A 22,400-nucleotide genomic window follows, 5' to 3' on the forward strand; every position below is an offset into this window, starting at 1 on the left:
GTAAAGTCACGTAGATACCGAAAGAACAAAAGAATACGAATTCCTGCAGTCTCAAAAGTTTTTGAGTCAACATTTAGACGTTCGATTTAAAGCTTTCGTGACTGCAGGGATTCATATTGTTGGTTCTTTCGGTAAAGTCACCACGTAGAAGGGAAATAATAAAATAATAAAAATCAAACGTAACAAAATAAAATTCTCACGACGTTTCGGCCACAACGCAATCAGCCGTCCGACAGCTCTGTTCCTTCACCTGAGGACGGCTGCTTGCGTTGTGGCTGAAACGTCGTGAGAATTTAATTTTATCACGTTTGATTTTTATTATTTCATTATTTCCCTTCTACGTGACTTTACCGAAAGAACCAAGAATATTTAGACGTTCAAATAATTCATTCGTGGAACGATGTTGCGTCAATCAACCAACCAACCAACCAATCATACTTCCATTCTCTTTGGTTCTTTCGGTAAAGTCACGTAGGTAGAAATAAAAAAAAAACTCAATCATACTAACTTCTAAAACCAGAGAGACTTGGGAGACTCGCAGACCCATCGTTTTTACCCTCCGTTGCGTTTTCTTCACGCGTTACATATTTAAGTGAAGTGTCCGTGAAGATCATTCGAAAGGGAACACTGTCATTCCAAACGCAGAAGCAAACCAGACACGCTACTGGGGAGGGTGGGGGGGGTGTCCACTTTCAGATGTGTTGATGAGACGTGGGTTTTTTCTCGGAGACGCCCCCAGACCAATTGGGACCTTATTGGTCACCCCGTGCCCCTTATCAATCTCAACGTTCATCCCACAAAGTCACCATCACAAGTGAGAAACACAAACAGACAATCACCACTACTACACTCACCACCAGTACACTCACCACTACAAACCTGTCAACCCCTTACCAGTGCTCTCTACCTTATTACAGACCAATTACGACCTCATTGGTCACCCCGTGCCCCTTATCAATCTCAACGTTCATCCCACAAAGTCACCATCACAAGGGAGAAACACAAACAAATATACAAGACAATTTTTCGTACCCGTATTGAAACGGCTGTACGCCGTATGGACCTGAAAACTCAATTTCCCTGTACGTGCATACGGGGTAAACCGTAATGAGTTCACAGGTATGCTATTCTCTCAGCATTATTCGGATATATACGATTGCTTGCCATAGAGATATGACGGTGGCGAGATGTTAACTGCCTCGCCTGGTATACAGGTAGTCGTAGGTTCGATCCCGACCCTGACGCCTGCTGCTGTATATTTGGAGTTTGCGTGTCTCTCTTTCTCTCACATCATCATCATAACGGTGACTAGGAGATTTTAACTGCCTCGCCTGGTATACAGGAGGTCGTAGGTTCGATCCCGACCCTGACGCCTGCTGTATATTTGGAGTTTGTGTGTCTCTCTCTCATCATCATCATCACGGTGGCTAGGAGATGTTAACTGCCTCGCCTGTTATACAGGAGGTCATAGGTTCGATCCCAACCCTGACGCCTGCTGTATATTTGTAGTTTGCGTGTCTCTCTCTCATCATCATCATCACGTGACTAGGATATGTTAACTTCCTCGCCTGGTATACAGGAGGTCGTAGGTTCGATCCCGACCCTGACGCCTGCTGTATATTTGGAGTTTGCGTGTCTCTCTCATCATAATCATCATCGCGTGACTAGGAGATGTTAATTGCCTCGCCTGGTATACAGGAGGTCGTAGGTTCGATCCCGATCCTGACGCCTGCTGCTGCTGTATATTTGTAGTTTGAGTGTCTCTATCTCATCATCATCATCACTGTGGCTAGGAGATGTAAACTGCCTCGCCTGATATACAGGAGGTCGTGGGTTCGATCCCGATCCTGACGCCTGCTGCTGCTGTATATTTGGAGTTTGAGTGTCTCTCTCTTTTCTCCACGTGGTCGCGTGGATTTTTCTCCAGGCCCTCCGGTTTCTTTATCCACACGTTTAGAGTATTTCGATTTAAAGCTTTCGTGACTGCAAGGATTCATCTTCTTTCGTTCTTTCGGTAAAGTCACGTACAATGAGAATAAAATAATAAATTGATAAAACAAAATAACGCAATAATATTCTCACGACGTTTCGGCCACAACACAAGCGGCCTTCATCAGGTGAAGGGACGAGACTGTCTGGAGGACAGCGCATCACCTGATGGAGGCCGCTTGTGTTGTGGCCGAAACGTCGTGAGAACATTATTGTTATTTTATTTTATCAATGTATTATTTTATTCTCATTCTACGTGGTGACTTTACCGAAAGAACCAAAGAAGACGTTTAGAGTATTTGACTGCTGTTCATTTCCACGTGATAAGCAGACTCCATTGCACTACGATTTGTGGCTTGGTCACTTCCGACAGAGCGCTCTATAGCTCATTGGGTCTTACATGGTCAAACATAAAACCTATAAGCTCCTTCCACGAATATTTCAAAGTTTTTCATATCTTATCACCTGTCTCCTCCCAATCGTCAACTTTATTTCGACTGAATTCGTGCTCCCATTGCTCGCTAACAAATCATGATTAACTGTTGTTCTCTCAAGCCCTTTGTCTCATTGCTGGCCTTACCCAGTGGTCCTTTTTTGATTAAAGCTTTCGTGACTGCAGGGATTCATATTCTTGGTTCTTTCGGTAAAGTCACGTAGGAGGGAAACAATAAAATAATAGAAATATAAAACAATAAAATTCTCACGACGTTTCGACTGCAACACAAGCAATCATCATCAGGTGTGAAAACCACAACAACCAAATTTTAAAAAAGTGGCGTTTTTTTTAACGTTAGCACCACGGATAGCGATTTGACAGTTTATTCAGATGGACGAGTCCATCTATGTTCGGAAAAGAGGAGGGGGAAGACGAAAAATAATGGATGCGGTCTGAAAGCCACCTTAAGCGTGATCAATCAATTAAGACCCGAAATGGTTTATCAAATCCTTCCAATGATTGCTAAGCCAGAATCCATCTTCTCGGTTGAAATTGTCTCTGTGTTTGTATATGTGGATAGCCTCATGAACGAATCTCTCATGGTAGCCAGATGAATGTGGTCCTTCTTCAATGTTACGCCCCACGAGCCGCTGGTGACCCCTGACGTGCCCCCCCCCCCCCCCCGCACATAACGATACACAAATGTGACAAACACACCACCCCTACCTCCCCATCATCATCCTCATCATCGTGCTGCTGTTACAAACACCCCCCCAACGTTGGGTGGCTTGACGTGGCGTGCCGTGCCTCATCGGCCAAAGTGTCTCTCCCTCCCCCACATCGCCGCCGCCGCCGCCACCTCTGAAAACGAGTGAAAACCACAGCTCTACGCTCCTCGCTAAGTCCCAATTTTTTTAAATAAAAATGTAGCCACAAATTTTTTCAGGGTTGGGGGGGGGGCGGTTAATGAACAGGGGGCGGGGGGGTGCTGCTGCTGCGACTACTCAGGTGCACGACAGGCCCTGTGCTGCCCCGTCACTCACGGGAACTCTCATCGTACTCTCAAGTCCGTACAACGGCGAGACAACTCACACGACAAACAACGATTGGGAGAACCGTAGGGGGGGGTACGGGCAGCAGTGAGTTCACCCGCTTGTTGCAGATAGGGGGGTTCGCAGTTCGAACCACATCGGGCTGCCCCGAATAATAATAATAACAATAATAATTTAATGTATATAGCGGATCTTTATCAAGGATCAGCAGACACTCAGCACGAAACGAATTACATCATCTTCTTTGGTTCTTTCGGTTAAAGTCACGTAGAATGAGAATAAAATAATAAATTGATAAAATAAAATAACACAATAATATTCTCACGACGTTTCGGCCAGAACACAAGCGGCCTTCATCAGGTGAAGGGACGAGACTGTCTGGTAGGACAGCGCTGGAGTGACATTGTTATTTTATTTGATCAATTTATTATTTTATTCTCATTCTACGTGACTTTACCGAAAGAACCAAAGAAGATGAATCCTTGCAGTCACGAAAGCTTTAAATTAAGAATTACATCATAAATACATTTTAAAGAATAATTTACGAAATGAACTACAAGTTGAATAAGCGTAAGCGTATGTAGATAGTTCAGTTCCACTTGTTGGATTATTATTATGATTATTTCTTCCGCCTGAGGACGACCCGCTTTGTGTTGCGATCGAAACGTCGTGATTTGTTTTATTTTATACCCACGTGACTTTACCGAAAGAACCAAAGAGTATGGATTCCTGCAGTCACGAAAGTTTCCAATCAAGATGATATAAATAGGGTTTTAAGGCGCATTTAAAAAAAAATAGAATGCTATACAAGCGGGAAGTTCGCGGTCCCGTGACACATCGTTCGCCCGTCGGGTCACGGTCCACTTTTTTGGGCCAAAATTCTCAAAAATAATAACATCGCTGGGCAGGAGGTCTGGTGAGGGCGTTGTGGAGGACCCACGCGTTCCCCCACCACGCACGCGACCTGCGGTGCGAAGCAAATTTTAGACCGCCGGCTTGTTTCAAACTGGCGCGCCGGGAGGTCGAACAGGACTGGCGAGTTCGGGATTGGAATTCCAGTGAAGAGGTCACAACGCTGCATCGCAGCGGATCTTTGGGATGCGCTTCTGCGGCGGCCGTCCGGAACGCTCTTCCTTTCCGACGATATTAGCAAGCCACTGGGATCATCCGTTCGCTTTTAAACCATCATCTAGATGGGAGGGAGTGGGGGGTGGGAAAACGCTAGCGTCTTTAGAAACTGCTGTTCTGTGTAAATCTTGACTTAAAAGCTTTCGTGACTGCAGGAATTCACATTCTTTGGGTCTTTCGGTAACGAAAAAAGAAAATAACAAAAAATATTATTTTGTTACAAGTATCTTCTTTTAACCTATCTACGCGACTTTACCGAAAGACTCAAGAATGCGTTCTCTGTGTTTTTAGTTTGCTGGCCTTCCCCGACCCCCACCCCGTGCACCTTCGACCAGCACGATTGGCTACGTACCGAGCCAATTAAGTTCAACATACGGACAGCGAATTGCCGTGGCAATTACAACAACAATACCACAGGCAATGACATGAAACAGCGGCCATCGGATGTAGTAGGTCGGACACGTGCCCTCCTGCGGTGACTGTTAGCGGTTAGCCCCTGCACGAAGACCCTATTAGGACACGATCCTTTAAGGGTCCAACCCATGGGTTTGACCCAGGCAAGGACGGAGCGGGCGCCTGACCGCCGCCTATTCCTGGACAGGTTAAAAATACGACGTTTGACTAATTAAATTATTTATGAGCGTGCTAAAGGGCGCTTTACAGGCTCCGTGTAAGCGTACTTAAAGTGTGTGTGTGTTTGCTGGTACGTGTTTAGTGTATTGATGGTACGTGTTTGTAATTCATATATGCGTGTTTTGTATATGTGTGTGTGTGTGACACTTCACGTGGCCTCAGGGTGCACATAGCCTGGCACAAGCGTCGTGGTGACGTCACCGCCACTTAGTGGCGAATGGCCGTTGTTGTTGTTGTGTGTGTGTGATAGAGTGTGTGGGTGTGTATCTGTGTTGCTGTGCGCGTGCGTATTTGGAAGTGTGTCAATTCAGCCTCAAATAAGTAGTAGCTTGGTGCGGTGTGCGACTATCGGCACGAGGGAGACAAAGGCGGCCGGGCGTGGCGCTCGCTAACAGCACGCGCTCCTACAAAGTCTGTCGAGGCTATACGGGTGATCTTTGTCTTTATACGTTGATGAGTGTGTGGACCCGTATGATGCGTTTAAGACTGTGTGTTCAAGGGGTGTAATAAAATGTGCACAATTGTCCGTGTCCGTGTGTGTGTATACGCTTGCGCAGGTGTGTACATGCGCGTCTGTACGCATGTCATTTGTCTTGCCGCACTGTGTTTTGATTAGCGTGTGTGTGTGTCAGTGAGTGTGTGTGAGTCAGTGAGTGTTGTATGCCTGTTTGATGCGTGTGCTGTTGAGTGTCTTTGTGCGGCCGTGTGTGTGTGTGAGTCAGTGAGTGTGTGAGTCAGTGAGTGTGTGTTGGCAGGGAGTGTTGTATGCCTGTTTGATGCGTGTGCTGTTGAGTGTCTTTGTGCGGCCGTGTGTGTGCGTGTGTATACGAGTCCGTGTGCCGATGTGATCGTGTAGCGGTGAGCGCTACGAACCTGGCGACCCGAGTTCGATTTTACTCGCTCGCGGCTAACACCGGCGCGACGATTATCTGAACCGGTAACCTGAGCCCTATACCCTAGGTCGACTCGGCCTCAAATGAGTAAACCCCCCGGTACGGTGTGTGAACATCGCCACTCGGGGGAGACAAAGGCGGTCGCGCGTGCTGCTGCTGCTGCTGGCCACCCACCCCCCTCGTGTGCCACAGTGCCGGCCTTCGTAGGTGCTACTCGCCAACAGCACTTGCCCCGACAGTCTGCTCACGCTATACGGGGGATCTTTGTCTTTGTTGCGTCTTTGTGTATCGATGTGATGCGAATGTGTGTTGGGTGTGTCCGTATGCGCGTCTGTACGTATGCGCGTCTGTGTTACATTATTTTAATTCGTGTATCATAGTTAAAACAATTATAGTCCTTAAACCATCTTATATCAACACAACCCCCATGCCAAGCAACTATAATGTAACTTGCATGGTAATACAGGTGCCCGCTTGCCGGCATGTAATCCTATTACATGAATGCATCGTTTGTAACGCGTTACTCCAAACCGCTCCGTACACAAATACGTGAATGTGGCCGACCCACTTGACCGCACCCCCTCCGCACCCAGCGTGTAATTCCACGTTCTTACGACGGGGCCAAGTCCATCCATCGTTCCATCCATGAACAAAAAAAACCCAGAACGGCTTGGGCTTAATTTGCTATTTCCATTGTGGTCGACACGCGTCTAGCGGGGCCGTTCTCTCGAGAGCGGAGGGGGCCGACCGGCCAGCGGTGCCATGAGGCAGGCACTTGCAGGGCTGCACCCTTAACCTCCTCTGCCCTACACGCGCGAGAGAGACATTCTGTCATAGCGAAAATAAACTTCGTTAAACCATTGTATATCTTTAAATAACGATGTTTATTCTCTCTCTCTCTCACACACACACAGGCTGATTACATAAATAGAAGGAAAAAAAATGTTTATTTTTTTATTGATTTTTTTTTGCTCTCATTAATGAAACAGCTTTAAATATAAGATTAAATATATATAGTTTCATAAAGAAATGTTTTACAAGAGAACAGACGTGTTGGTGAACCCCCTAGACCTACCGGTGAATTTCGCGCTCAAGGTAGCGCCGTTGTGATTTGGTGTCGCGCAGAGCCAAATGGGTCCCGGGGCGATAGCCACCCTTTTATAGATGGATGGGTGGGGGCGGGGCGAGGAGGAGGGCGGGGCGAGGAGGGGGCGGGGCCAGGAGAGGGGCGGGGCCAGGAGCAGGCGGGGCCGGGAGAAGTTGGGGGGGGCGGGGCAAAGAGGGGGCGGAGTCACAGTTAACGAAATGGGGCGGAGTCATCGGTTGTGCGTGTGTGAGGAGCTCACATATCCTTGACAGATCTGGACACATTCCCATCGGTGAGCACCTCCGGCAGGCGAGGCTGGGTTGGCTGGGTCACGTAGCCCGCATGCCCAGCCACCGTGTGCCCAAAGGAGCTTCTGTTTAACCGCATAGAGAGTGCTAAACGGGCACGACACGGGCTAGAGAAGAGATGGAGCTGATGCGGTTACGGGAGGATGTGGAGCTGAGCGGACTTGCCGATGACCGGTACCAGCGGTGTCAAGATCGACCTCTGTGGAGGAGGCTCGTAAAGGACGCCGCTGCTGCTGCTGGGCAGTTGGAGGCAGTCGCCCTCCAGCAACAACGGAGGGCAGAGGAGCGACGCTCACAACAACGAGCGGAGCGCCGGGCGGCTAAAGTGCAGCACGTTTGCACAGTAGGGGGCGCACAAGTGGTGGTGCATCTACCGGTCACCCATCGGTCGATGGCACCTGCTGGGTCTGTCCCGTGACCTCCTCCTCCTCTAAGCAAGCCTTCGGACACTTCACGTGGCCTCGATGTGCACCTAGCCTGGCACAGGCGTCGTGGTGACGTCACCGTCACTTGGGGGCCGTCCATAAATGACGTCACGCACCTATGGGGGGGGAGGGGGGGGTCAGACATTTGTGACGATGTGTGACGAGGGGGGGGGGGGTTGAGAAATGTGACGTCACATAAAAATGCGCAACTTTAAATAAATATAGACAACACGTTCTACTTATATTCTTAGCTCTTTCGGTAAAGTCACGTTGCAGGGAAACAATTAAAGTCACGTTGAAGGGAAACAATAAAATAATAAAATATATTGTTTCACATAAAACATATTGTTTTATATATTTTATTATTTTATTGTTTCCCTTCAACGTGACTTTACCGAAAGAGCTAAGAATATTAATTACTGCAGTCACGAAAGCTTTAAATCAAAACGTTCTACTTAATTAAATAGACTTTTTAATAAATGTTTTCTCCTACAACATCAGAGTGCAGCGCCACATTAAATACGCACTACTACAATGACAATAGTTTAAAGCGATTTGAAGCATGATTTATTTTTGGGAGGGGGGGGGGGCAGAGCTTTGTGACGTCATATTTGAGGGGGGGGTCTGACTTTTTGGGACGCCGTGTGACGAAGGGGGAGGGGTCAAAAATCGTCCACAATCGCGTGACGTCATTTATGGACGGCCCCTTGGTGGCGAATGGCGGGCATTGGTATTGGAGGGGAGGATGGGAGGGACAGGGGAGGAGTAGAAGGGGGCGGGGCCAGACGAGAAGGGAGGCGGAGTCAAAAATAAATGGGAAGAGTCATCGGTTGTGTGTGGGAGGGGAGGGGGAAAATGGGTAGTGACTCGAAGGGGCGGGGCTAGACGAGGAGGGGGGTGGAGTCAAATAATAAAGGGGGCGGAGTCATTGCTTGTTGGGGGGTGGGGCTAGGGTCGTGTAGGGAGCGGTGGCGCAGTGGTTAGTGCGCTGCACGACGGACTCACAACAATAATAATGATGTCATTTTATAGAGCGTCATTCATGTAATTGCATCCGGCAACGCTGCAACATAAATTAACGAATAAAATAATAAAATAAGACAATAACATTCTCACGACGTTTCGGCCACAACACAAGTAGCCTTCTTCGGTTGTGTGGAATCCCTCCCCGTAGAGGCGATTGTGTTGTGGCCGAAACGTCGTGAGAATTTTATCGTCTTATTTTATTATCTTATTCTCATTCTACGTGGTGGTGACTTTACCGAAAGAACCAAAGAAGATGAATCCTTGCAGTCGCGAAAGCTTTAAATCGAAAAAAAAACCCCAAAATGAATGAACGATTCCCTTACACGGATGATACAGAGACAAATCTACACTGCTTCGCAAATAAAAAAAAACTAAAAATAATTGAATGTAGCATGATGAAGCTGGTCACACCCCCAGATCTCAATGTCCTGACAGCGGCATCGGTCTTTGTGCTGTCCCGCCTCTTGGCGTCCTGTGGTCTAACAACGCTTGAGACGAGGCTCTAAAGAATGCTGTCTGTGGTGTGGACCAAATCAGCTTCAATAGACAATGGACCATCGTGTACTACCAGAGAGTGTGGTTTTTGTTTGCATGGTCACCACTAAGTGTGTGTGGTTAGGGGCCGTCCATAAATGACGTCACGCGATTTTGGACGATTTTTTTTACCCCCCCTCCCCCTCGTCACACGGCGTCACAAAAAGTCAGACCCCCCCCCTCAAATATGACGTCACAAAGCTCTGCCCCCCCCCCCTCCACAAAACAATATTTCCATTTTGAAAATAAAACATGATTTCAAATCGCTTTAAACTATTGTCATTGTAGCGCGTATTTAATGTGGCTCTGCACTCTGATGTTATAGGAGAAAACATTTATTAAAAAGTATATTTAATTAAGTAGAACGTGTCGTCTATATTTATTTAAAGTTGCGCATTTTGATGTGACGTCACATTTCTCAAACCCCCCCCCCCCCCTGTCACACATCGTCACAAATGTCTGACCCCGCCCCCCCCACCTAGGTGCGTGACGTCATTTAATGACGGCCCCTTAACACAACTGTTGTATTGCCCAGAGAGGGTATAACCTATTATTGTGAAAAAAATATGAACACATACATAACGAGAAACAATTTACATAATAAGAACCCGGCGACACGAGTTCGATTCCCACTCACAGCCACCACCAACACCACGAGGGACGATTTATCCAAACCGGTCATGGGTCTCCCCTATAGGTCGACTCAGCCTAAAATTAGTACCCGGTGCTGTGTGCCACTTAGGGAGACAAAGGCGGTCGGGCGTGGTGCTGGCCACCCATCCATTCGTGTGCCGTGCCGGCCTTGATAGGTGCTACTGGTTAACAGCACTTGCCCCTACACTCTGTTAAGGCTACACGGGGGATTTTTTTGCCCGCGGGGGAGTGAGTGGAAAAGGCGGAGCCAGGCGGGAGTAGGCGTGGTCATTCAACACAAGGGGGCGGGGTTATCCGTTGGGGGAGGAGTCAGTTAGAGGGGAGGAGCCAGTCTACAAAGGGTTATCTGACCTATAACGTCTGACAATTAAAAAGCCAGCATTGAATCATTCAAGCCTGACTGCTGCTACTGCTGATGAGACACTGCGTGTGGAAAGAAGTCCGGAGTTTGCTTGTACGGTACTATACTGTTGAACCAGAATCAGTGTTTATCCCGGACGAATCCGATGAGCTATAAAGCTCTTTTCACAGATGTCCAGTCGGGGCACGTTACGACAACAACAATAAACAAGTTCCAAAAACATGGCAGTAGTGCAAAGTGCAAGAAAGGTAAACACATCGCCAAAACACAAACAAATTAAACGGAACCATCCCACATCCTACCAGACAAATCCCACTGAGATATTAGCTTGTTTTTCAAAAGGGACCTGGCCCACAACTGATAGCTCAACAAAGTGGCTTATCATTTGGGCATTTGTAGCAGCAACATCATCTAAATTCTCAACTCCACGTGGAGCAGAGAAGACGTGCATGCAGGCGAGTGGGATTTCTCAAAGTGTGAAAGAAAAGTAGAGTACAGTAGCAGTGGCGTAGTGACTACATTATCAGTGGTGTAGTAACTACATTATCAGTGGTGTAGTGACTACATTATCAGTGGCGTAGTAACTACATTATCAGTGGTGTAGTAACTACGTTATCAGTGATGTACTGACTACATTATCAGTGACGTAGTAACTACATTATCAGTGACGTAGTAACTACATTATCAGTGGTGTAGTGACTACATTATCAGTGGTGTAGTAATTACGTTGTCAGTGACGTAGAAACTACATTATCAGTGGTGTAGTGACTACATTATCAGTGGTGTAGTAACTACATTATCAGTGGTGTAGTAACTACATTATCAGTGGCGTAGTAACTACATTATCAGTGGTGTAGTAATTACGTTGTCAGTGACGTACAAACTACATTATCAGTGGTGTAGTGACTACTTTATCAGTGGCGTAGTAACTACATTATCAGTGACGTAGTAACTACATTATCAGTGACGTAGTAACTACATTATCAGTGGTGTAGTGACTACATTATCAGTGGTGTAGTAATTACATTGTCAGTGACGTAGAAACTACATTATCAGTGGTGTAGTAACTACATTGTCAGTGACGTAGTAACTACATTATCAGCGGTGTAGTGACTACATTATCAGTGGTGTAGTGACTACATTATCAGTGGCGTAGTAACAACATTATCAGTGGCGTAGTAATTACATTATCAGTGGTGTAGTGACTGCATTATCAGTGGCGTAGTAACTACATTATCAGTGGCGTAGTAACTACATTATCAGTGGCGTAGTAACTACACTATCAGTGACGTAGTAACTACATTATCAGTGACGTAGTAACTACATTGTCAGTGACGTTGTAACTACATTATCAGTGACGTAGTAACTACATTATCAGTGACGTAGAAACTAAATTTTCAGTAATGTAGTAATCAACATTATCAGTGACGTAGTAACTACATTATCAGTGGCGTTGTAACTACATTATCAGTAACCTAGTAACTACATTGTCAGTGACGTAGTAACTACATTATCAGTGGTGTAGTGACTACATTATCAGTGACTTAGTAACTACATTATCAGTGGCGTTGTAACTACATTATATGTAACGTAGTAACTACATTATCAGTGACGTTGTAACTACATTATCAGTGACGTAGTAACTAAATTATCAATGACGTAGTAACTACATTATCAGTGGCGTTGTAACTACATTGTCAGTGACGTTGTAACTACATTATCAGTGGCGTTGTAACTACATTATCAGTGACGTAGTAACTATTGTCAGTGACGTAGTAACTATTGTCAGTGACGTAGTAACTACATTATCAGTGGTGTAGTGACTACATTATCAGTGACGTAGTAACTACATTATCAGTGGTGTTGTAACTACATTGTCAGTGACGTTGTAAATACATTATCAGTGGCGTTGTAACTACATTATCAGTGACGTAGTAACTACATTATCAATGACGTAGTAACTACCATTATCAGTGACGTAGTAACTATTGTCAGTGACGTAGTAACTACATTATCAGTGACGTAGTAACTATTGTCAGTGACGTAGTAGCTACATTATTATCAGCGGCAATCGGTCACGTGGTGGGGGGGGGGGGATATCCGATTCGTCTTATTGAACAATCTCCCAACCTTACCGTTCGAATAACATTAAAAGGTAAAAAAAAATCAAATCCGCGTTTCAAATAATTGGTGTGGTTCTTTGACACCTGCTGTTTAAGACAAATTTCATGGGCAGTTTAAAACGTAGTCGGGCTTTCCATACTCGATGGGGGTTTTTTTGGGGGGGAGTTAGATCGCGTAAATTAAAATGTGTTCATATTCTTAGTTTTTTCGGTAAAGTCACGTTGAAGAGAAACAACAAAATAACAAAATATATATAAAACAATAAAAAATTCTCACGACGTTTCGACCATAACTCAAACGGTCATCATCAGGTGTGTCGGTTTGCATAAATTTATTTTGAAAACGGCATATTTATTTATATATATAAAAATAACGTTTGCGTCACGCGCAACGATGGCAGTTTGCCAGGACTAGTCCATCTATTTTTTGAAAAGAGGAGGGGGGAGACGAAATTTGTTTTTATGTAAGCTGTCTGAAAGGCACTGTAAGCGTGAACAATCAATCAAGAACTGAAATGATTTATCAAATCTTTCCAATGATTGCTAAGATAGAATCCATCTTCTCGGTTGAAATTGTCTCTGTGTTTGTATATGTGGATAGCCTCATGAACGAATCTCTCATGGAAGCCAGATGGCTTACAAAGAACCTCCGTCTTGGAAAAGTCAATGGCATGTGAGCCTACTGAATTAGAACAATGATCTGCTACGGCCGAGGTGTTGGTCCTACCGTGTTTAAGGTCTGCTTTATGTTCACGAATGCGGTCCGAGATATGGCGTTTGGTTTCTCCAATGTAACTACTACCACAGAGGCAACTTAGTTTGTAGACACCAGGGTATTGTATGTCCGGAATCACATCTTTTACAGACGGAACCAGATCACGGATTTTATGTAATGTGTTGAAACGGACCTGGATCTTGTGTTTATTCAAGATTTTGGAGATCTTTTTTGTGATCCCAGCAATGTAGGGTAAAGTGATGGTTTTGAAAGGCTCCTCAAGAGGGTTCTTCTTCATGGTTTGAGTGATAGCTTTGCGGATTGTATAGTCGGAGTAACCATTAGCCCTAAGAGCTTGGTGTACGTGCTTGAGTTCACTGCTTATGTGTTCCTGGTCGGATATGCATTGGGCTCTATGATACAGAGTCTTGATGAGATAATTCTTCTGTGATGGATGGTGGTGGGAATCCGGTTTCAGATAAGCATCCGTATGGGTAGCTTTCCTGTAGACAGAGTGGCTCATTGAACCATCAGGTCTCTTTTTAATTAGGACATCCAAAAAAGGTATCTTGCCATCTATTTCGACTTCCATGGTAAATCTGATGGCTGGGTGTATGGAATTGATGTGGTCGAAGAATTTGTCTAGAGCAGGCCGGCCATGTGGCCAGATGACAAAAGTGTCATCCACGTACCTCTTCCATAAGGTTGGGCGCAGAGTGGCAGTCTGGATGGCGTCAGTCTCAAATTTCTCCATGAAAATGTTAGCTATAACTGGAGAAAGGGGGGAGCCCATTGGGGTGCCCTCAGTTTGTTTGTAGAAAGTTCCATTCCAAGTGAAGTATGTATTGGTTAAACAGTGTCTCACCAGGGGGGGTACCTCAGTGTTTAGTCCTTGATGAACCAAGTCTTCAATGATTGCAATGGTGTCAGGTACAGGTAATGGTGTCAGGTACAGGTACAGGTTCCTGTACCTGACACCATTGCAATCATTGAAGACTTGGTTCATCAAGGACTAAACACTGAGGTACCCCCCCTGGTGAGACACTGTTTAACCAATACATACTTCACTTGGAATGGAACTTTCTACAAACAAACTGAGGGCACCCCAATGGGCTCCCCCCTTTCTCCAGTTATAGCTAACATTTTCATGGAGAAATTTGAGACTGACGCCATCCAGACTGCCACTCTGCGCCCAACCTTATGGAAGAGGTACGTGGATGACACTTTTGTCATCTGGCCACATGGCCGGCCTGCTCTAGACAAATTCTTCGACCACATCAATTCCATACACCCAGCCATCAGATTTACCATGGAAGTCGAAATAGATGGCAAGATACCTTTTTTGGATGTCCTAATTAAAAAGAGACCTGATGGTTCAATGAGCCACTCTGTCTACAGGAAAGCTACCCATACGGATGCTTATCTGAAACCGGATTCCCACCACCATCCATCACAGAAGAATTCTCTCATCAAGACTCTGTATCATAGAGCCCAATGCATATCCGACCAGGAACACATAAGCAGTGAACTCAAGCACGTACACCAAGCTCTTAGGGCTAATGGTTACTCCGACTATACAATCCGCAAAGCTATCACTCAAACCATGAAGAAGAACCCTCTTGAGGAGCCTTTCAAAACCATCACTTTACCCTACATTGCTGGGATCACAAAAAAGATCTCCAAAATCTTGAATAAACACAAGATCCAGGTCCGTTTCAACACATTACATAAAATCCGTGATCTGGTTCCGTCTGTAAAAGATGTGATTCCGGACATACAATACCCTGGTGTCTACAAACTAAGTTGCCTCTGTGGTAGTAGTTACATTGGAGAAACCAAACGCCATATCTCGGACCGCATTCGTGAACATAAAGCAGACCTTAAACACGGTAGGACCAACACCTCGGCCGTAGCAGATCATTGTTCTAATTCAGTAGGCTCACATGCCATTGACTTTTCCAAGACGGAGGTTCTTTGTAAGCCATCTGGCTTCCATGAGAGATTCGTTCATGAGGCTATCCACATATACAAACACAGAGACAATTTCAACCGAGAAGATGGATTCTATCTTAGCAATCATTGGAAAGATTTGATAAATCATTTCAGTTCTTGATTGATTGTTCACGCTTACAGTGCCTTTCAGACAGCTTACATAAAAACAAATTTCGTCTCCCCCCTCCTCTTTTCAAAAAATAGATGGACTAGTCCTGGCAAACTGCCATCGTTGCGCGTGACGCAAACGTTATTTTTATATATATAAATAAATATGCCGTTTTCAAAATAAATTTATGCAAACCGACACACCTGATGATGACCGTTTGAGTTATGGTCGAAACGTCGTGAGAATTTTTTATTGTTTTATATATATTTTGTTATTTTGTTGTTTCTCTTCAACGTGACTTTACCGAAAAAACTAAGAATATGAATTACTGCAGTCACGAAAGCTTTAAATCAAAATTTAAAATGTGTTGTTAAACCCGCCACCACCCGACACAGCCTAAATTCGTCAGGGGTTGTTACGTCACACAAAACATGGCAATTCGTTACTAATGTAGTGTGGAACTCACACGGGAGGCAAGGTAAGGGGCCGTCCATAAATGACGTCACATATGACGTCACAAAGCTCGCCCCCCCCCCCCCCAAAAAAAACATGCTTCAAATCGCTTTAAACTATTGTCATTGTAGTGCGTAGTTAATGTGGCGCTGCACTCTGATGTTGTAGGAGAAAACATTTAGTTAAAAAAAGTTTATTTAATTAAGCAGAACGTGCTGTCTATATTTATTTAAAGTTGCGCAATTTTGATGTGACGTCACATTTCTCAACCCCCCTCCCTCCCCTCCCCTCCCGTCTCGTCACACATCGTCACAAATGTATGAGCCCCCTCCTCCTCTAGGTGCGTGACGTCATTTATGGAAAACCTCCCCCTCCCTGTACGTTCCCGCACGCCGGCTTTTATACTCCCAGCTAGACTCCGCCCACCTTCCAGGACCTGCCCGACAGCCAATCCGCAGCCCACACACAGACGCCTCTCATCAGCTGCGCGTGCGTCACTCAATTAGCACAGTGCCTCTCATCAGCTGCGCGTGCATTACTACACTATTGATGATGATGAAGGTGGTGGTGATGATGATGATGGTGATGATCATGATGATGGTGGTAATGGTGATGGCGATGATCATGATGATGATGGTGGTGATGATGCTGGTGATGATGTTGGTGATGATGGTGGTGATGATGATGGTGATGATCATGATGATGGTGGTAATGGTGATGATGGTGGTGATAATGGTGATGATCATGATGGTGGTGATGATGATGATGACGCTGGTGATGATCATGATGATGGTGGTAATGGTGATGATGGTGGTGATAATGGTGATGATCATGATGATGGTGGTAATGGTGATGATGGTGGTGATAATGGTGATGATCATGATGATGGTGGTAATGGTGATGATGGTGGTGATAATGGTGATGATCATGATGATGGTGGTAATGGTGATGATGGTGGTGATGATGATGGTGATGATCATGATGATGGTGGTAATGATGATGATGGTGGTGATGATGATGGTGATGATCATGATGATGGTGGTAATGATGATGATGGTGGTGATGATGATGGTGGTGATCATGATGATGGTGGTAATGATGATGATGGTGGTGATGATCGTGGCGATGATGATGGTGGTGATCATGATGATGGTGGTAATGATGATGGTGGTGGTGATGATCGTGGCGATGATGATGGTGGTGATCATGATGGTGGCCGATGGGTCAAGAGTAATAACGGGGCGACAAATTTCGATTTAAAGCTTTCGTGACTGCAAGGATTCATCTTCTTTGGTTCTTTTCGGTAAAGTCACGTAGGATGAGAATAACAGCTTCAATGAACGCTGCTAAGATTCTTAGCAGCGTTCATTGAAGCTCTGTCGTCCCATACAGTTTGTTGTTCCTTCACCTGAAGAAGGCTACTTGTGTTGTGGCCGAAACGTCGTGAGAATTATATTGGCTTATTTTATTTTATTATTTAATTCTCATCCTACGGCTCTGGCTGGAGTGTGAACAAGAGCTTCATAGCTCATCGTATTCCTCCGGTGTGTAAATAAAGATTCTGATTTTGAAGATGTATCGGTCACTTTACAAACACATTCCTGCGGAGGGGGCTGGTAGGAAATTTTGAAGTAATTATGAAGTAATTATGTACGGATATTTAAGCACAAACTTGTTGGGGTCGTGCGCAGAAGAAAGCAAAATGAAAAGTGAGCGGAATTATAAAACGACGCCAGAAAGTGCAGTGTAAAAGAGGTCGCACCAGAAAGTGCAGTGTATCATCCCCTGCCTCCTGTGAAGAATTAATTCCGGTTGGGCTTCCAGTCCATATAAGGGCACCACGGGGTGACCAGCCCCTCCCCACCCAGCCCCACCCCACCCAGCCCCTCCTCTCCCCTCCCCACCCAGCCCCACCCAGCCCCTCCCCACCCTCCCCTCCCCACCCAGCCCCTCCCCACCCTCCCCACCCAGCCCCTCCCCACCCAGCCCCTCCCTACCCTCCCCTCTCCACCCAGCCCCACCCCTCCGACGTGGACAGACATCCACAGACATACACATTGAATCCCCTGCCTCCTGTGAGAATTAATCCCGGTTGGGCTTCCAGTCCACTACGTTTCCTACCAGTAATGCCTACTAGGAGCGCATTTGTTATATATCCGGGTGTCCGGATACACGTGGACAGACATCCACAGACATACACAATTAATCCCCTGCCTCCTGTGAGAATTAATCCCGGTTGGGCTGCCAGTCCACTACGTTTCCTACCAGTACTAACCACGCCGTGCGGTCTGTACGGTCGCGCGCAGTGGCGATAATTGTCGACCATGGCTCAAATATTCCACGTGGGAATCGGTTGCACCTGTTCCTGACTTTGAAACCCGATTATTGATCTTGAAAACGGTTTCAACGGTTTCGACGACTGCTAGTTTGTTGTTTTATAATTGAACCTCATTGCGGGAAACCCCGGGGGGTCCCATACGCCCCCCCCGGCTCTCGCATGAACTGCGTTGTGACCTCATTCTACGTCCGTTGAAGGCGAACGAGACGGCGATCTGTTCCTCTCGACGAACTCTGCACGATGCGCTCATCAAAGTTTCAAAGTTTTTGTCGGTGACCACGGCAACTTTTGGCAACGACACGGCAACAGGACGATCCGCGCAAAGGCGCGTCGCGGCGTTTGTGTGCGCGGTGGGACGGAGTCGGCAACATTTTAAAATAAAATAAACCCTAGGGTACCGCCAATGGGGTTCACATGTTTGTAGATATGAAATAATAATAATAAAACTACAGACTTTATAAAAAAAAATGTTTTAAAACAGAGGGCTTTTCGCAAAATAAATTTAATTTGATCAGGAAAAGCCAAAGCGCCTATACAGAATGACTCTTTTTTTAATCAATGAGCGCACATATCACACCGCCGGGGTGGATAAAAAATAAGTACCACTTTGTGCGGGGAAGTCAGCAGTGGTTGTCCTATGGCTCGACTTCGGTTCGCACTCCGCCATAGGAACGTGGACATCCCCGTCACGGGCTCTGCAGGGGCTGTAAATAGGCGATGAACAACCGACGGATCATCATTGGGCATTTAAACTTGAAGCAGGAACTGTCACTTCACGATATTAAACACGTGGGGCTTTCGCGAACTATACACTATATACCGTATGTATTTATTAATTACAATACTGTATTGCACAGTAACATTTAAAGTAAAAAGCAAGGAAAATTCTTAGCCTACCTATGTGAACTGCAATATCATGGAAAGTTTTTTTTTTCAGAAAACAATCCTATCTGCTATAAAAAAAAAACTTTTCACATGCATTGAACGTATGTACCGTATCGTGGTAACCCTAAAATGAAATCGCTAAAGCTACGTATCATACACTCATTGTACTCGCCAAGATCCTGTCCGTCGTCTGCATGCTTGAACGATGTTAGGTTGTTGATGGCTACATTAACTTAGCTGTCGGAAGAGGCGGATGGCGATGATAAAGTTACAGGACCGTACCTCGTACGCTGCTGCGTTTGCCTGCCGCGCGAAATTAAAAATATTTTACTATTTTGTCATATCGCTATCGCCATCGTAAGATCGAATTATCGTAAGTCGGAGCATCGTAAGTCGGGGATTACCTGTTTAATGCATGATAGAGGGGGGGGGGGGTGTTTTTTGGGAGGGGTTAGATCGCGTAAAATATAAATGTGTCGTCAAAACCCGCCACCACCCGACAGAGCCCGAATTAGCAAGAGTAATTTTCGTTGTTATTTTCTTTGAACCGATCTACGTGACTTTACCGAAAAATCCCCAAAGAATATCGCTAAAAAAGTTTGTCACGTAAGCACAGCACGTGGCCAATTCGTCACTGGCGCAGCACGAACTGGTTGTGCATTGGAGAGTCAAAGCGACGACTCAGGTAGAGGCTGTATCGGTTGTTGGCGAGTTGAACGACACAGTACGATTTGAAATAACGCCGATCGATCGACAGAGGAGCACGCGTGGATTACAGAACGCAAGCGGGTTCACTATCGGAATATTTGTTACAGATCGGAAGATTTGTTACAGACCGCAGGAATCTGGAGAGCCATGGAGCTGAACGCGTAAGTAGACTTTCGCGACAAACATCATCCGTGATATCGGTTTTGTTTGTTTGTTCGTTGGGGTTAGATCGCGTGGATATATAAATGTGTGTCGTTACACGCCGCCACCACCCGACACAGCCAACTCGTAAGGGGTTGTCACGTAAACAGAACGTGGGCAATTCGTCACGAGTACAGCACTAGTGTATAGTGTAGTATATAGTGTAGTGTATAGTGTAGTATACTAGTACAGCACTAACCGCTTGTGTGTTGGAGAGCCAAGCCATAACATTTACAATTGTGAGTACGACGTTTCGCCAGTAATTACAACTAGTCACGTAGGTATAAACAGCTTCAAATCAAGATTAATTACAACTAGCTTCATCAGGCCCAGTTGTGTAGCAGTGTATAGTAGTGTACAGTGTAGTGTATAGTGTAGTAGTGTTTAATGTAGTGGTGTATAGTGTAGTAGTGTATAGTGTACAGTGTAGTGTATAGTGTAGTAGTGTTTAATGTAGTGGTGTATAGTAGTGTATAGTGCAGTAATGTAGAGTAGTGTAGTAGTGTATAGTGTAGTAGTGTATAATGTAGTGTATAGTGTAGTGTATAGTGTAGTAGTGTAGTGTATAGTGTAGTGTATAGTGTAGTAGTGTAGTGTATAGTGTAGTGTATAGTGTAGTAGTGTAGTGTATAGTGTAGTGTATAGTGTAGTAGTGTAGTGTATAGTGTAGTGTATAGTGTAGTGTATAGTGTAGTAGTGTATAGTGTAGTGTATAGTGTAGTAGTGTAGTGTATAGTGTAGTGTATAGTGTAGTAGTGTAGTGTATAGTGTAGTGTATAGTGTAGTGTATAGTGTAGTAGTGTATAGTGTAGTGGATAGTAGTGTATAGTGTAGAGTAGTGAATAGTGTAGTGTATAGTAGTGTATAGTAGTGTATAGTGTAGTGTATAGTGTAGTGTATAGTGTATAGTGTAGAGTAGTGTATAGTGCAGTGTATAGTGTAGAGTAGTGTATAGTGTAGTGTATAGTGTAGTACAGTAGTCTATAGTGTAGAGTAGTGTATAGTGTAGTGTATAGTGTAGTACAGTAGTCTATAGTGTAGAGTAGTGTATAGTGTAGTGTATAGTGTAGAGTAGCGTATAGTGGATAGTGTAGTGTATAGTGTAGTGTATAGTGTAGAGTAGTGTATAGTAGTGTATAGTGTAGTGTATAGCGTAGTGTATAGTAGTGTATAGTGTAGAGTAGTGTATAGTAGTGTATAGTGTAGTGTATAGTGTAGAGTAATGTATAGTGTAGTGTATAATGTAGAGTAGTGTATAGTGTAGTGTATAGTGTAGAGTAGTGTCTAGTGTAGTGTATAATGTAGAGTAGTGTATAGTGTAGTGTATAGTGTAGAGTAGTGTATAGTGTAGTGTATAATGTATAGTAGTGTATAGTGTAGTGTATAGTGTAGAGTAGTGTATCGTAGTGTAGTAGTGCTGGAGTCTGTGGCCAGGGAAAGGGAGGTCTGGGACCGCCACCACTCAACACGCTGCCGCCGCGACCCTCACCAGGACAAGAGGGCTGATAAATAAACGAACGATGACATAAATCACGACAGGAGTGCCACGTATAGGAAAGGTAAACACATCACTACACTTTTTATTTTAATTTTGCCTGGTAAAGCTCGCTGAGCCATTCGCTTCTTGCTTCAGAAGCGACCTGGCCACAAATGACAGCTCAACGTGGACATTTGTAGCAGCCAAAAAATAATCCCAAGGCGTGTTTAGGACGCGTCGTGGCTGGGACGTGATGGTGGTGATGGAGGTGATGGTGGTGATGGTGGTGATGGAGGTGATGGAGGTGATGGAGGTGATGGTGGTGATGGTGGTGATGGAGGTGATGGTGGTGATGGTGATGATGGAGGTGATGGTGGTGATGGAGGTGATGGAGGTGATGGTGGTGATGGTGGTGATGGTGGTGATGCAGGTGATGGTGGTGATGGAGGTGATGGTGGTGATGGAGGTGATGGTGGTGATGGTGGTGATGGAGGTGATGGAGGTGATGGTGGTGACTGAGGTGATGGAGGTGATGGTGGTGATGGAGGTGATGGTGGTGATGGAGGTGATGGAGGTGATGGGGGTGATGGTGGTGGAGGTGATGGTGGTGATGGTGGTGATGGAGGTGATGGTGGTGATGGAGGTGATGGAGGTGATGGTGGTGATGGTGGTGATGGTGGTGATGGAGGTGATGGTGGTGATGGTGATGATGGAGGTGATGGTGGTGATGGAGGTGATGGAGGTGATGGGGGTGATGGTGGTGATGGTGGTGATGCAGGTGATGGTGGTGATGGAGGTGATGGTGGTGATGGAGGTGATGGTGGTGATGGAGGTGATGGAGGTGATGGTGGTGATGGAGGTGATGAAGGTGAT

At 45.4% G+C, this 22,400-nt stretch overlaps 2 long non-coding RNA genes across 2 annotated transcripts in view; one reads left to right on the top strand and one right to left on the bottom strand.

Annotated features, from left to right (window-relative positions):
- The window catches only part of LOC116955033 (uncharacterized), a 53,135-nt gene that overhangs the window by 29,876 nt on the left and 859 nt on the right, over window positions 1-22,400 (bottom strand). Inside the window, exons 2-3 of the long non-coding RNA XR_004404794.2 lie at window positions 18,860-18,960; window positions 7,207-8,067 (exon numbers count right to left, since the gene is read on the bottom strand). This is a non-coding gene — a long non-coding RNA (uncharacterized LOC116955033). The remainder of the gene's footprint in view (window positions 1-7,206; window positions 8,068-18,859; window positions 18,961-22,400) is intronic.
- On the top strand, window positions 694-2,607 carry LOC142905703 (uncharacterized). Its single transcript, XR_012929722.1, has 2 exons — window positions 694-1,345; window positions 1,702-2,607. It is a non-coding gene; the product is annotated as an uncharacterized LOC142905703 (long non-coding RNA).

This window comes from Petromyzon marinus, chromosome 57 (genome assembly GCF_048934315.1).
Source record: "Petromyzon marinus isolate PM22_M1 ecotype Great Lakes invasive population chromosome 57, UKy_Petmar_22M1.pri1.0, whole genome shotgun sequence".
Taxonomy (NCBI): Eukaryota; Metazoa; Chordata; class Hyperoartia; order Petromyzontiformes; family Petromyzontidae; genus Petromyzon; species Petromyzon marinus.